The sequence below is a fragment of the Bombina bombina genome, chromosome 3, assembly GCF_027579735.1.
Source record: "Bombina bombina isolate aBomBom1 chromosome 3, aBomBom1.pri, whole genome shotgun sequence".
Classification (NCBI taxonomy): Eukaryota; Metazoa; Chordata; class Amphibia; order Anura; family Bombinatoridae; genus Bombina; species Bombina bombina.
The window spans coordinates 1,209,422,316-1,209,437,501 of NC_069501.1; the positions used below are offsets into that span (position 1 = coordinate 1,209,422,316).

The following is a 15,186-nucleotide window of genomic DNA, read 5'->3' on the forward strand; positions in this document are numbered from 1 at the left end:
ACCAATACCAAAGCTAAAGTACATGGATGAAGGGAGGGACAAGGCAGGAACTTAAATGGAAGGAACCACTGCCCGTAAAACCTTTCTCCCAAATATAGCCTCCGAAGAAGCAAAAGTATCAAATTTGTAAAATTTTGAAAAAATATGAAGCGAAGACCAAGTCGTCACCTTGCAAATCTGATCAAAAGAAGCCTCATTTTTAAAGGCCCAAGTGGAAGCCACAGCTCTAGTGGAATGAGCTGTAATCCTTTCAGGAGCCTGCTGTCCAGCAGTCTCATAGGCTAAGCGGATTAAGCTTCTTAGTCAAAAAGAAAAAGAGGTTGCCGAAGCCTTTTGACCTCTCCTCTGTCCAGAGTAGACAACAAACAAAGCAGATGTTTGACGAAAATCTTTAGTAGCTTGTAAGTAAAACTTTAAAGCACGGACCACGTCCAAATTGTGTAACACAAGGATGGAACAACAATCTCTTGATTGATATTCTTGTTAGATACCACCTTAGGTAAGAACCCAGGTTTGGTACGCAGGACTACCTTATCCGTATGAAAAATCAGATAAGGAGAATCACATTGTAAGGCAGATAGCTCAGAGACTCTACGAGCCGAGGAAATAGCTACCAAAAAAATAACTTTCCAAGATAAAAGCTTGATATCTATGGAATGAAGAGGTTCAAACGGAACTCCTTGAAGAACCTTAAGAACCAAGTTTAAACTCCATGGTAGAGCAACAGGTTTAAACACAGGCTTGATTCTAACTAAAGCCTGACAAAATGCCTGAACGTCTGGAACATCTGCCAGACGCTTAACTAGCTGACAATCCTTTTTCCAAACCTTCTTGGAGAAAAGATAATATCCTAGCAATCCTGACCTTACTCCATGAGTAACCCTTGGATTCACACCAATAAAGATATCTACGCCATACCTTATGGTAAATTTTCCTGGTGACAGGCTTTCGTGCCTGTCTTAAGGTATCAATAACTGACTCGGAGAAGCCACGCTTTGATAAAATCAAGCGTTCAATCTCCAGGCAGTCAGTCTCAGAGAAATTAGATTTGGATGGTTGAAAGGACCCTGAAGTAGAAGATCCTGTCTCAGAGGCAGAGACAATGGTGGAAAGGATGACATGTCCACTAGATCTGCATACCAGGTCCTGCGTGGCCACGCAGGCGCTATCAAAATCACCGATGCTCTCTCCTGCTTGATCTTGGCAATCAGTCGAGGGAGCAGAGGAAACGGTGGAAACACATAAGCCAGGTTGAAAGACCAGGGCGCTGCTAGAGCATCTATCAGTGTCGCCTTGGGATCCCTGGACCTGGATCCGTAACACGGAAGCTTGGCGTTCTGGCGAGACGCCATGAGATCCAGTTCTGGTTTGCCCCAACGATGAATCAGTTGTGCAAATGCCTCCGGATGGAGTTCCCACTCTCCCGGATGAAAAGTCTGACGACTTAGAAAATCCGCCTCCCAGTGCTCTACACCTGGGATATGGATAGCTGATAGGTGGCAAGAGTGAATCTCTGCCCAGCGAATTATTTTTGAAACTTGTAACATTTCTAGGGAACTTCTCGTTCCCCCTTGATGGTTGATGTAAGCTACAGTCGTGATGTTGTCCGACTGAAATCGGATGTACCTCAGAGTTGCTAACTGAGGCCAAGCCTGAAGAGCCTTGAATATCGCTCTTAGTTCCAGAATATTTAATGGAAGGAGAGACTCCTGAGTCCACGATCCCTGAGCATTCAGGGAGTTCCAGACTGCACCCCAACCTAGAAGGCTGGCATCTGTTACAATTGTCCAATCTGGCCTGCGAAAGGTCATACCTTTGGACAGATGGACCCGAGATAGCCACCAGAGAAGAGAATCCCTGGTCTCTTGGTCCAGATTCAGTTGAGGGGACAAATCTGTGTAATCCCCGCTCCACTGACTGAGCATGCATAGTTGCAGCAGTCTGAGATGTAAGCGTGCAAACGGCACTTTGTCCATTGCCGCTACCATTAAGCCAATTACTGCCATACACTGAATCACCGAAGGGCGCGGAATGGAATGAAGAACCCGGCAGGAATTTAGAAGCTTTGATAACCTGGACTCCGTCAGGTGAATTTTCATTTCTACATAATCTATCAGAGTCCCTAGAAAGGAAACTCTTGTGAGTGGGGATAGAGAACTCTTTTCCTCGTTCACTTTCCACCCATGCGACCACAGAAATGCCAGTACTACGTCCGTATGAGACTTGGCAATTTGGAAGTTTGATGCCTGTATCAGGATGTCGTCTAAATAAGGGGCTACTGCTATGCCCCGCGACCTTAGGACCGCCATAAGTGACCCTAGAACCTTTGTAAAGATTCTTGGGGCTGTAGCTAATCCCAAGGGAAGAGCTACAATTGGTAATGCCTGTCTTAAAAGGCAAACCTGAGAAACCGATGATGATCTTTGTGTATCGGAATGTGAAGATAAGCATCCTTTAGATCCACTGTAGTCATATATTGACCCTCCTGGATCAGTGGTAGGATGGTACGAATAGTTTCCATCTTGAATGATGGAACTCGGAGGAATTTTTTTAAGATCTTTAGATCCAAAATTGGTCTGAAGGTTCCCTCTTTCTTGGGAACCACAGATTTGAGTAAAAACCCTGTCCCTCCTTTGGAACTGGATGGATCACTCCCATAACTAGGACTCGTACACAGTGTAAGAATGCCTCTCTCTTTATCTGGTGTGCAGATAATTGTGAAAGGTGAAATCTCCCTTTTGGGGGGGAAGCTTTGAAGTCCAGAAGATATCCCTGGGATATAATTTCCAACGCCCAGGGATCCTGAACATCTCTTGCCCACGCCTGGGCAAAGAGTGAAAGTCTGCCCCCTACTAGATCCGTTCCCGGATAGGGGGCCGTTCCTTCATGCTGTCTTAGAGGCAGCAGCAGGCTTTTTAACCTGCTTACCTTTTTTCCATGTCAGGTTTGGTCTCCAGACCGTCTTGGATTGAGCAAAAGTTCCCTCTTGTTTATTATTAGAGGAAGTTGATGCCGCACCTGCCTTGAAGTTTTGAAAGGCACGAAAATTAGACTGTTTGGCCCTAGATTTGGACCTGTCCTGAGGAAGGGCATAACCTTTTCCTCCAGTGATATCAGCAATAATCTCCTTCAACCAGGCCCGAATAGGGTCTGCCCCTTGAAGGGAATGTTAAGTAGCTTAGATTTTGAAGTCACGTCAGCTGACCATGATCTAAGCCATAGCGCTCTGCGCGCCTGTATAGCAAAACCAGAATTCTTAGCCGTTAGTTTAGTCAAATGAACAATGGCATCAGAATAAAAGAATTGGCTAGCTTAAGTGCTCTAAGTTTGCCAAGTATGTCATCCAATGGAGTCGCTACCTTTAAAGCCTCTTCCAGAGACTCAAACCAGTACGCTGCAGCAGCAGTGACAGGGGCAATGCATGCAAGGGGCTGTAGGATAAAACCTTGTTGAATAAATATTTTCTTAAGGTAACCTAATTTTTTATCCATTGGATCTAAAAAAAAAAAAAAGCACAACTGTCCTCGACAGGGATAGTAGTACGCTTTACTAGAGTAGAAACTGCTCCCTCCACCTTAGGGACTGTCTGCCATAAGTCCCATGTGGTGGCGTCTATTGGAAACATTTTTCTAAAAATAGGAGGGGAAGAGAAAGGAACACCTGGTCTATCCCATTCCTTATTAATAATTTCTGTAAACCTTTTAGGTATTTGGAAAAACATCAGTACACACCGCCACTGCAAAGTATTTATCCAGTCTACACAATTTCTCTGGCACTGCAATGGTATCACAGTCATTCAGAGCAGCTAAAACCTCCCTAAGTAACACGCGGAGGTGTTCAAGCTTAAATTTAAATGTAGAAATATTAGAATCAGGTATCTTTCCTAAGTCATTAACATCACCCACTGACTGAAGCTCTCTTTCCTCAGCTTCTGCATATTGTGAGGCAGTATCAGACATGGTTCTTAAAGCGTCAGTATGCTCTGCATTTTGTCTCACCCCAGAGCTATCTCGCTTACCTCTAAGTTCAGGTAGTCTGGCTAATACCGCTGACAGTGTATTATCCATGACTGCCGCCATGTCTTGTAAAGTAAACGCTATGGGCGCCCTAGATGTACTTGGCGCCATTTGAGCATGAGTCCCTTAAGCGGGAGTCAAAGGGTCTGACACGTGGGGAAAGTTAGTCGGCATAACTTCCCCCTCGTCAGATTCCTCTGGTGATACATTTTTTAAAGACAGAAAATGATCTTTATTGCATAAAATTAAATCGGTACATTTGGTACACATTCTAAGAGGGGGTTCCACCATGGCTTTTAAACATAATAAACAAGGAGTTTCTTCTATGTCAGACATGTTTGTACAGAATAGCAATGAGACTAGCAAGCTTGGAAAACACTTTAAATCAAGTTAACAAGCAAATATAAAAAACGGTACTGTGCCTTTAAGAGAAAAAAATTTTGTCAGAATTTGAAAAACAGTGAAAAAATGCAGTAAATCAAACGAACTTTTTACAGTGTGTATAATAGGCTAACAGAGCATTGCACCCACTTGCAAATGGATGATTAACCCCTTAGTTCAAAAAAACGGATAAAAAAAAAAGCGAAATAGACGTTTTTTAACAGTCACAACCAACTGCCACAGCAAGCTGTGGCCCTACCTTCCCCAATAAACGACTTTGGAAAGCCTTTGGGCCCTTTAGAGATGTCCTATAGCATTTAGAGGGCCTTTGAGGGAAGCTGGATGTCACAGTTTGTAATTTTAACTGCACCAACTGTAACTTTTATACTACAACAGTCGAAATTGTTTCTAGTCAAAATTTAAGCCAGCCATGTGGAAAAAACTAGGCCCCAATAAAGTTTTATCACCAAAGTATATATAAAAACGATTATTAAACATGCCAGCAAACGTTTTATATTGCAATATTATAAGGGTATCCCTGGGAGTAAGCATGATACCAGTCGTTATTAAATCACTGTATTCAGGCTTAACTTAAATTAATCCGGTATCAGCAGCATTTTCTAGTGTTTTCCATCTCTAGAAAAAATTATAACTGCACATACCTGATAGCAGAATAAACTGCACGCCATTCTCTCGCTGAAGTTACCTCATCTGTGTAATCCCCTCAGACATATGTGAGAACAGCAATGGATCTTAGTTACAACCTGCTAAGATCATAGAAACCTCAGGCAGATTCTTCTTCTATTTACTGCCTGAGATAAAATAGCACAACTCCGGTACTATTTAAAAATAACAAACTTTTGATTGAAGAAAATAAACTAGCTATATTTAACCACTCTCTCCTACAACGTCCTTGCTTGTTGAGAGTTGCAAGAGAATGACTGGCTATGACAGTTAGGGGAGGAGCTATATTACAGCTCTGCTGTGGGTGTCCTCTTGCAACTTCCTGTTGGGAAGGAGAATATCTCACAAGTAATGGATGATCCGTGGACTGGATACACCTTACAAGAGAAAATTATGTTAGAATCGATTAGTATATCGCTGCCAAATTCCAAAGGAGAGAGGTTGCAGAAGAGATTCAGCAGCAGCAGTTATGTAAGTGTAAACATCTTACTGTTATGCAAAGGTTTAAGTAGAGGGTAACAGTATGTTACAAGACATTATGTTATTACTGGCAGTAATTATTATAAGGTCTTGGACTGCGTTTAATAATTACCTACTATTTCAACATTTGCAAGAAAACTTACAAACTGTTACCTGTCGCTAAATAAGTAATACATGTATTGTAAAACACTAAACACTTGAGTTTGGAAATTTTTTCATGCAATTACCTTTCACTAAATAAGGTTTGTTCCACAAAAGTAATACTGGATATTATTGATAAAAATGCCCTGTTGTAGTGTATTACCCTTTATTTAAAAACAAATTATGTTTACCTGATAATTTTCTTTTCTGCAGATGGAAAGAGTCCACAGCTGCATTCATTACTTTTGGGAAATTCAGAACCAGGGGGAGGCAGACACGCCAGCCAAAGGCTTAACCCCCCCCCCCCCCACATCCCCCAGTTATTCTGCCAAGGAACAGTAGAAGAAATATCAGGGTGAAAAGGTGCCAGAAGAACAAAACAGACGCCCCACAGAAAAAAATACATGTGGGGAGCTGTGGACTCTTTCCATCTGAGGAACAGAGAATTATCAGGTAAGCATAATTTATGTTTTTCTTCATAAATGGAAAGAGTCCACAACTGCATTCATCACTTTTGGGAAAACAATACCCATGCTATAGAGGAAACAATGTGAAAACGGGAGGGTACAAAAGGCGGCCCATTCGGAGGGCACCAGACCTGAAACCCCTACCCAGCAAAAAACCTGTCTTCTTCCAAAGCCGAGAAAACGTTGAAAAGGGACACTGAACCACAGAAGGTCACAAGCCTGGCTAGAGACCGCAGAAATAAACTCGACTGAGCCAACACACCTCCGGGAGACACCATCACCCATCAGTCAGTCCCCCACAACACACCCCTTACGAGAGAAAGGGATCAACTACCGTAAACTCCCAAAAGGAAGAGAACACAGAAAACAGACAAGTATACCCGGAAGACCCTAAATAGGGTACAAGTAGTTCCAAATAAAATAAGGAAAAACTCCAGACCCAAGTCCTGAGAAACAAGGGGAGGCAACGCCCAGACCTGAAGAGTCCACAAGATTAGGCCTGGGATCCGAAAACAGTGAAGAAAACTTATTACAAAGCAAAGTCCTCAAGTCGCAAGGAACTCCTAATATCAAGATATTTAGAGCCAAAATACATGCCGCAAACGCAGATAGAAAACACCTGCATGAAGCACACGCAATAGTCATACCAGGTGACTTGTAAACCAAAATACTTGCAGAGCAAGTAAAGAGCAGCTGAAGTAGATTTGATAAAAATACACTTCCCAGTAATGGGAATTAAAGGGACAGTCTACACAAGAACTGTTATTGTTTAAAAAGATAGATAATCCCTTTATTACCCATTCCCCAGTTTTGCATAACCAACATGTTTATATTAATATGTTTTAACTCTGATTACCTTGTATCTAAGCCTCTGTAGACTGCCCCCTTATCTCAGGGCTTTTGACAGACATGCAGTTTAGCCAACCAGTGCAGACTCCTAAATAACTCCACGGGAGTGAGCACAATGTTAACTATATGACACACATGAACTAGTACTGTCTAACTGAAAAACTTTCATAATGCTCTGAGCTAAGAGGCGGTTTTCAACGTTTTAGAAATCACTTTGAGCCTACCTAGGTTTAGTTTTCAAAAATACCACTAAGGGAACACAGCAAATTTAATGATAAGTCAATTGGAAAGTTGTTTAACATTGCATGCCCTATCTGAATCAATGAACTAGACACCAGCAGACCAGAATTTCTCCGTCGCCAAAGGGTCAGGAATGCGGAAATGGAGCCCAAAAACTTGACCACGTACGGTCACCAGGTGAACCGTATAGTCCAAAAAAAGCATGCCCAACCGTAAGGTTGCGTCTCTTTCCAAAAGCCATTATGTTCCACAAGCCATGAGCCGAAATAATTACACATAAGCAGGTTGAATCATATAACAAACATGATTAACCCCCCCCCGTTCAATAACCCCCCTCAGGAGATATTACCCTTGATTCCAAGATACAAAAGGAGCCTCACTGAGACCCTGTGTTATAAGTTAGTCCCGCAAGATTGTAGACCCTCAGGAAAACATCAGTAATACGGTACATTTCATGATGAAAGTAAAATAAAACTATCTTACCGGAATCTACGCCGTGGAACAGGAACCCGGCGCTTCAAGTGTGACAGATAGAAGCATCGCTTCTGCCATGGACTTGAGAAGAAAGCAGGCAGCGAAACTCGTCAACAGAACTGTTAATGAGTCGGGATGGTTTCGCATTAAGACTCTCTCTGCATCTCCGTACTCTAACTTACATCCATAAAAGGCTGACAGAACTACTTAAAACTGCAGTCCCATGCCGAAGAGTACTACCCTCCATAAGAGACTAAACTTCTGACACTTCTCTACCAACCTCCTGGGATGAAAAGCAAAGAATGACTGGGGGATGATGGAAGTGGGAGGGGTATTTTAGCCTTGTGCTGGGGTGTCTTTGCCTCCTCCTGGTGGCCAGGTTCTGAATTTCCCAAAAGTAATGAATGCAGCTGTGGACTCTCCAATTATGAAGAAAAGTGATGTTTTATTGTAGCTATTTCTTGTTACTAAAACTGTTTTGGTATAATAGTGCTTTGAAATCTGGCTTGTCAGTGGTCTGGAACAGCAGGGCACAAAAACTTTAGACTAGGATCTATGCCAATCACTATGCCGAGGGTCAGAAAATTGGAGTAACTCCAGCAATGCCACATATATTTAGACTACTTTTCATGTTATTTATCTATGAAAACATATTACTTATCCCTCTGGTATGTTTAAGATGCTGCACATTGACCACCATGAGATTTTTATATAAAATGTTTAGTTATGTGTAACAAAACCATGCAATATATTTTCATTATTTTGCACATTTTTCATGTAATTTAGTTCTTGAAATTGAGCAACTTCTAATTCTCAGAACCTGAAATGTACCTGCCGACTTATCAAGGCTAACTGCTACATATTTGTACCTAATTGTCTCAGATAAGTTGCAACTTGCAAAACTATAATTTATTCTTAAAGGGACATTAAACCCACATTTTTTTCTTTCATGATTTAGATAGAGCATGCAATTTTAAACAACTTTCTAATTTAATTCTATTATCTAATTTTCTTCATTCTCTTGATTTTCTTTGCTGAATAGCATATCTAGAAGCTGATGATTGGTGCCTGCACATAGATGTGATTGGTTCACCCATGTGCATTGCTATTTCTTTAACAAAGGATTTCTAAAAAATAAAGCATATTAGATAATAGAAGTAAATTGGAAAGTTGTTTAAAATTGAATTCTCTATCTGAATCACAAATGAAAATGTTTGGGTTTAGTGTCCCTTTAACATGACGGTGGCTAGCCTCATTTTCTGTGGACTAAAGCCCAGATTGGCTTCTCCTAATAAAGCAAATGTGTCTGGAGTTTGGCTATTAAAAAAATAATTGCAGTAAATAGAGGTTATTACACAGAGCTTGGGTCTAGTAGTACACAATAGCCAATAACTGCCGTTAAATGTTTCTTCGTGTTTCTTTAACATTTTTTTATTTAGTTGCGAGTTCAACTGCCTTTTTCCATCCAGTTTTTGTCTTCCCCAGGACCCCTACTTGATGTTGCTGTTATGCACTTTATTACTGTATGTGGCACTATTTAATTTTTTTATAAATATAAAAAAAAAAAAAAACTGCATGATAAGGTGTTTCACAATGGCTTTGCATAATTATTCTGCTGTATAGGACCCCCCTTAGCCTCCAACCTCCCTGATCCCCCCCAAAACAGCTTTGTAACCTTCCCTATCTGCCTTATTGGGGCCATCTTGGGTACTGGCAGCTGTCTGCCAGTACCCAAGCTTACACAAAAAAGTGCTTTTTTTTCTTAGTTTTTTTTTTTCTGTAGTGTAGCTTCCCCAAACCCCCCCCCCCCCCACCACAAACCCCAACCACCTCATTGATCGTTTTTTTTTTCAGTTATTTTAAACTGATTGCACCTTTTTCTGTAGTGTAGCGGTTCCCACCCGCTCCCTCCCCGTGCACGCGCCCGCCCTCCCGTGCACACGCGCGCGTCCGTGCGCGCCCCCGGGCATCCCCGCCCACGATCCCGCCCCCCTCCACATCTCCAGGGCCATCGATGGCCGCCACCCGCCTCCCGGTAATGCTCCCACCCACCAACGAAGGAAGCCACCGATCTCCGGTGCAGAGAGGGCCACAGAGTGGCTCTCTCTGCATCGGATGGCTTCAAAAGGTTATTGCAGGATGCCTCCATATCGAGGCATCACTGCAATAACCGGAAAGCAGCTGGAAGCAAACAGGATCGCTTCCAGCTGCTTTCCACACCGAGGACGTGCAGGGTACGTTCTCAGGCATTAACTGCCTTTTTTTTGAGGACGTACCCTGCACGTCCTCGGTCGTTAAGGGGTTAAAGTACTGTACTATATTTCTGAGGGTACTATGTATACAAAAGTATTAAAAACATAATTTATGCTTACCTGATAAATTTATTTCTCTTGTAGTGTATCCAGTCCACGGAACATCCATTACTTATGGGATATTAACTCCTCCCCAACAGGAAGTGCAAGAGGATTCACCCAGCAGAGCTGCTATATAGCTCCTCCCCTAACTGCCATTACCAGTCATTCGACCGAAAACATGCAGAGAAAGGAAAACCATAGGGTGCAGTGGTGACTGTAGTTTAATGGAAAAATTACCTGCCTTAAAGTGACAGGGCGGGCCGTGGACTGGATACACTACAAGAGAAATAAATTTATCAGGTAAGCATAAATTATGTTTTCTCTTGTTAAGTGTATCCAGTCCACGGAACATCCATTACTTATGGGATACCAATACCAAAGCTAAAGTACACGGATGACGGGAGGGACAGGCAGGCTCTTTATACGGAAGGAACCACTGCCTGAAGAACCTTTCTCCCAAAAACAGCCTCCGAAGAAGCAAAAGTGTCAAATTTGTAAAATTTGGAAAAAGTATGAAGAGAAGACCAAGTTGCAGCCTTGCAAATCTGTTCAACAGAAGCCTCATTCTTAAAGGCCCAAGTGGAAGCCACAGCTCTAGTAGAATGTGCTGTAATTCTTTCAGGAGGCTGCTGTCCAGCAGTCTCATAGGCTAACCGTATTATGCTACGAAGCCAAAAGGAGAGAGAGGTAGCCAAAGCTTTTTGACCTCTCCTCTGACCAGAATAAACGACAAACAGGGAAGACGTTTGTCGAAAATCCTTAGTTGCCTGTAGATAAAATTTCAGGGCACGGACTACATCTAGATTGTGTAGCAGACGTTCCTTTTTCGAAGAAGGATTAGGACACAAAGATGGAACCACAATCTCTTGATTGATATTCCTGTTAGTGATCACCTTAGGTAGGAACCCAGGTTTAGTACGCAGAACTACCTTGTCTGAATGAAAAATCAGATAAGGAGAATCACAATGTAAGGCAGATAACTCAGAGACTCTTCGAGCCGAGGAAATCGCCATTAAGAACTTTCCAAGATAACAACTTGATATCAATGGAATGAAGGGGTTCAAACGGAACCCCCTGTAAAACATTAAGAACTAAGTTCAAACTCCATGGTGGAGCAACAGTTTTAAACACAGGCTTGATCCTAGCTAAAGCCTGACAAAAAGCTTGAACGTCCGGAACTTCTGACAGACGTTTGTGTAAAAGAATGGACAGAGCTGAAATCTGTCCCTTTAAGGAACTAGCGGATAAACCCTTTTCTAAACCTTCTTGTAGAAAAGACAATATCCTCGGAATCCTAACCTTACTCCATGAGTAACTCTTGGATTCGCACCAATATAAGTATTTGCGCCATATCTTATGGTAAATCTTTCTGGTAACAGGCTTCCTAGTCTGTATTTAAGGTATCAATAACTGACTCAGAAAAACCACGTTTTGATAAAATCAAGCGTTCAATTTCCAAGCAGTCAGCTTCAGAGATATTAGATTTTGATGTTTGAAGGGACCCTGGATCAGAAGGTCCTGTTTCAGAGGTAGCGACCAAGGTGGACAGGATGACATGTCCACTAGATCTGCATACCAAGTCCTGCGTGGCCATGCAGGCGCTATTAGAATCACTGATGCTCTCTCCTGTTTGATTCTGGCAATCAATCGAGGAAGCATCGGGAAGGGTGGAAACACATAAGCCATCCCGAAGGTCCAAGGTGCTGTCAAAGCATCTATCAGAACCGCTCCCGGATCCCTGGATCTGGACCCGTAACGAGGAAGCTTGGCGTTCTGTCGAGACGCCATGAGATCTATCTCTGGTTTGCCCCAACGTCGAAGTATTTGGGCAAAGACCTCCGGATGAAGTTCCCACTCCCCCGGATGAAAAGTCTGACGACTTAAGAAATCCGCCTCCCAGTTCTCCACTCCCGGGATGTGGATTGCTGACAGGTGGCAAGAGTGAGACTCTGCCCAGCGAATTATCTTTGATACTTCCATCATTGCTAGGGAGCTTCTTGTCCCTCCCTGATGGTTGATGTAAGCTACAGTCGTGATGTTGTCCGACTGAAACCTGATGAACCCCCGAGTTGTTAACTGGGGCCAAGCCAGAAGGGCATTGAGAACTGCTCTCAATTCCAGAATGTTTATTGGTAGGAGACTCTCCTCCTGATTCCATTGTCCCTGAGCCTTCAGAGAATTCCAGACAGCGCCCCAACCTAGTAGGCTGGCGTCTGTTGTTACAATTGTCCAGTCCGGCCTGCTGAATGGCATCCCCCTGGACAGATGTGGCCGAGAAAGCCACCATAGAAGAGAATTTCTGGTCTCTTGATCCAGATTCAGAGTAGGGGACAAGTCTGAGTAATCCCCATTCCACTGACTTAGCATGCACAATTGCAGCGGTCTGAGATGTAGGCGTGCAAAGGGTACTATGTCCATTGCTGCTACCATTAAGCCGAACACCTCCATGCATTGAGCTACTGACGGGTGTTGAATGGAATGAAGGACACGGCATGCATTTTGAAGCTTTGTTAACCTGTCTTCTGTCAGGTAAATCTTCATTTCTACAGAATCTATAAGAGTCCCCAAGAAGGGAACTCTTGTGAGTGGAAAGAGAGAACTCTTCTTTTCGTTCACCTTCCATCCATGCGACCTTAGAAATGCCAGTACTAACTCTGTATGAGACTTGGCAGTTTGAAAGCTTGAAGCTTGTATCAGAATGTCGTCTAGGTACGGAGCTACCGCAATTCCTCGCGGTCTTAGTACCGCCAGAAGAGCACCCAGAACCTTTGTGAAGATTCTCGGAGCCGTAGCCAATCCGAATGGAAGAGCTACAAACTGGTAATGCCTGTCTAGAAAGGCAAACCTTAGATACCGGTAAAGATCTTTGTGAATCAGTATGTGAAGGTAAGCATCCTTTAAATCCACTGTGGTCATGTACTGACCCTTTTGGATCATGGGTAAAATTGTCCGAATAGTTTCCATTTTGAACGATGGAACTCTTAGGAATTTGTTTAGGATCTTTAAATCCAAGATTGGCCTGAAAGTTCCCTCTTTTTTGGGAACCACAAACAGATTTGAGTAAAACCCTTGTCCTTGTTCCGACCGCGGAACCGGATGGATCACTCCCATTAATAAAAGATCTTGTACGCAGCGTAGAAACGCCTCTTTCTTTATTTGGTTTGTTGACAACCTTGACAGATGAAATCTCCCTCTTGGGGGAGAGAATTTGAAGTCTAGAAGGTATCCCTGAGATATGATCTCTAACGCCCAGGGATCCTGGACATCTCTTGCCCAAGCCTGGGCGAAGAGAGAAAGTCTGCCCCCCACTAGATCCGTTCCCGGATCGGGGGCCCTCGATTCATGCTGTCTTAGGGGCAGCAGCAGGTTTCCTGGCCTGCTTGCCCTTGTTCCAGGACTGGTTAGGTCTCCAGCCTTGTCTGTAGCGAGCAACAGCTCCTTCCTGTTTTGGTGCAGAGGAAGTTGATGCTGCTCCTGCTTTGAAATTACGAAAGGAACGAAAATTAGACTGTCTAGCCTTAGGTTTGGCTCTGTCTTGAGGCAGGGCATGGCCTTTACCTCCTGTAATGTCAGCGATAATTTCTTTCAACCCGGGCCCGAATAAGGTCTGCCCTTTGAAAGGTATATTAAGCAATTTAGATTTAGAAGTAACGTCAGCTGACCAGGATTTTAGCCACAGTGCTCTGCGTGCCTGAATGGCGAATCCGGAATTCTTAGCCGTAAGTTTAGTTAAATGTACTACGGCATCTGAAATAAATGAGTTAGCTAACTTAAGGGCTTTAAGCTTGTGTGTAATCTCATCTAATGGAGCTGATTCAAGTGTCTCTTCCAGAGACTCAAACCAAAATGCTGCTGCAGCCGTGACAGGCGCAATGCATGCAAGAGGTTGCAATATAAAACCTTGTTGAACAAACATTTTCTTAAGGTAACCCTCTAACTTTTTATCCATTGGATCTGAAAAGGCACAGCTATCCTCCACCGGGATAGTGGTACGCTTAGCTAAAGTAGAAACTGCTCCCTCCACCTTAGGGACCGTTTGCCATAAGTCCCGTGTGGTGGCGTCTATTGGAAACATCTTTCTAAATATCGGAGGGGGTGAGAACGGCACACCGGGTCTATCCCACTCCTTAGTAACAATTTCAGTAAGTCTCTTAGGTATAGGAAAAACGTCAGTACTCGACGGTACCGCAAAATATTTATCCAACCTACACATTTTCTCTGGTATTGCAACTGTGTTACAATCATTCAGAGCCGCTAACACCTCCCCTAGTAATACACAGAGGTTTTCCAGCTTAAATTTAAAATTTAAAATATCTGAATCCAGTTTGTTTGGATCAGAACCGTCACCCGCAGAATGAAGCTCTCCGTCCTCATGTTCTGCAAATTGTGACGCAGTGTCTGACATGGCCCTAATATTATCAGCGCACTCTGTTCTCACCCCAGAGTGATCACGCTTACCTCTTAGTTCTGGTAATTTAGCCAAAACTTCAGTCATAACAGTAGCCATATCCTGTAATGTGATTTGTAATGGCCGCCCAGATGTACTCGGCGCTACAATATCACGCACCTCCCGAGCGGGAGATGCAGGTACTGACACGTGAGGCGAGTTAGTCGGCATAACTCTCCCCTCGTTGTTTGGTGAAATATGTTCAATTTGTACAGATTGACTTTTATTTAAAGTAGCATCAATACAATTAGTTCATAAATTTCTATTGGGCTCCACTTTGGCTTTAGCACATATAGCACAGATATCTTCCTCTGAATCAGACATGTTTAACACACTAGCAAATAAACTAGCAACTTGGAAATACTTTTCAAGTAATTTACTATAATATGAAAACGTACTGTGCCTATAAGAAGCACAGAAAAAGTTATGACAGTTGAAAATTAATAAACTGAAAAGTTATAGCATCAAATCTTTGTAAAAAACACAATTTTAGCAAAGGATTGCTCCCATTAGCAAAGGATAACTAACCCTGATAGCTAACAGTGAGAGAGATCAGTAAACTGTCATAAATTAAATAAAACGACTGCCAAGTGGAAAAAAATAGTGCCCAAAACATTTTTTCACCCAGTACCTCAGAAAATTAAACGATTTTA

General features: G+C 42.8%; 1 protein-coding gene across 1 annotated transcript in view; it reads right to left on the reverse strand.

The window, feature by feature from the left end:
* The window catches only part of PCF11 (PCF11 cleavage and polyadenylation factor subunit), a 63,352-nt gene that overhangs the window by 19,097 nt on the left and 29,069 nt on the right, over nt 1-15,186 (reverse strand). The gene's annotated exons all lie outside the window — the stretch shown is intronic.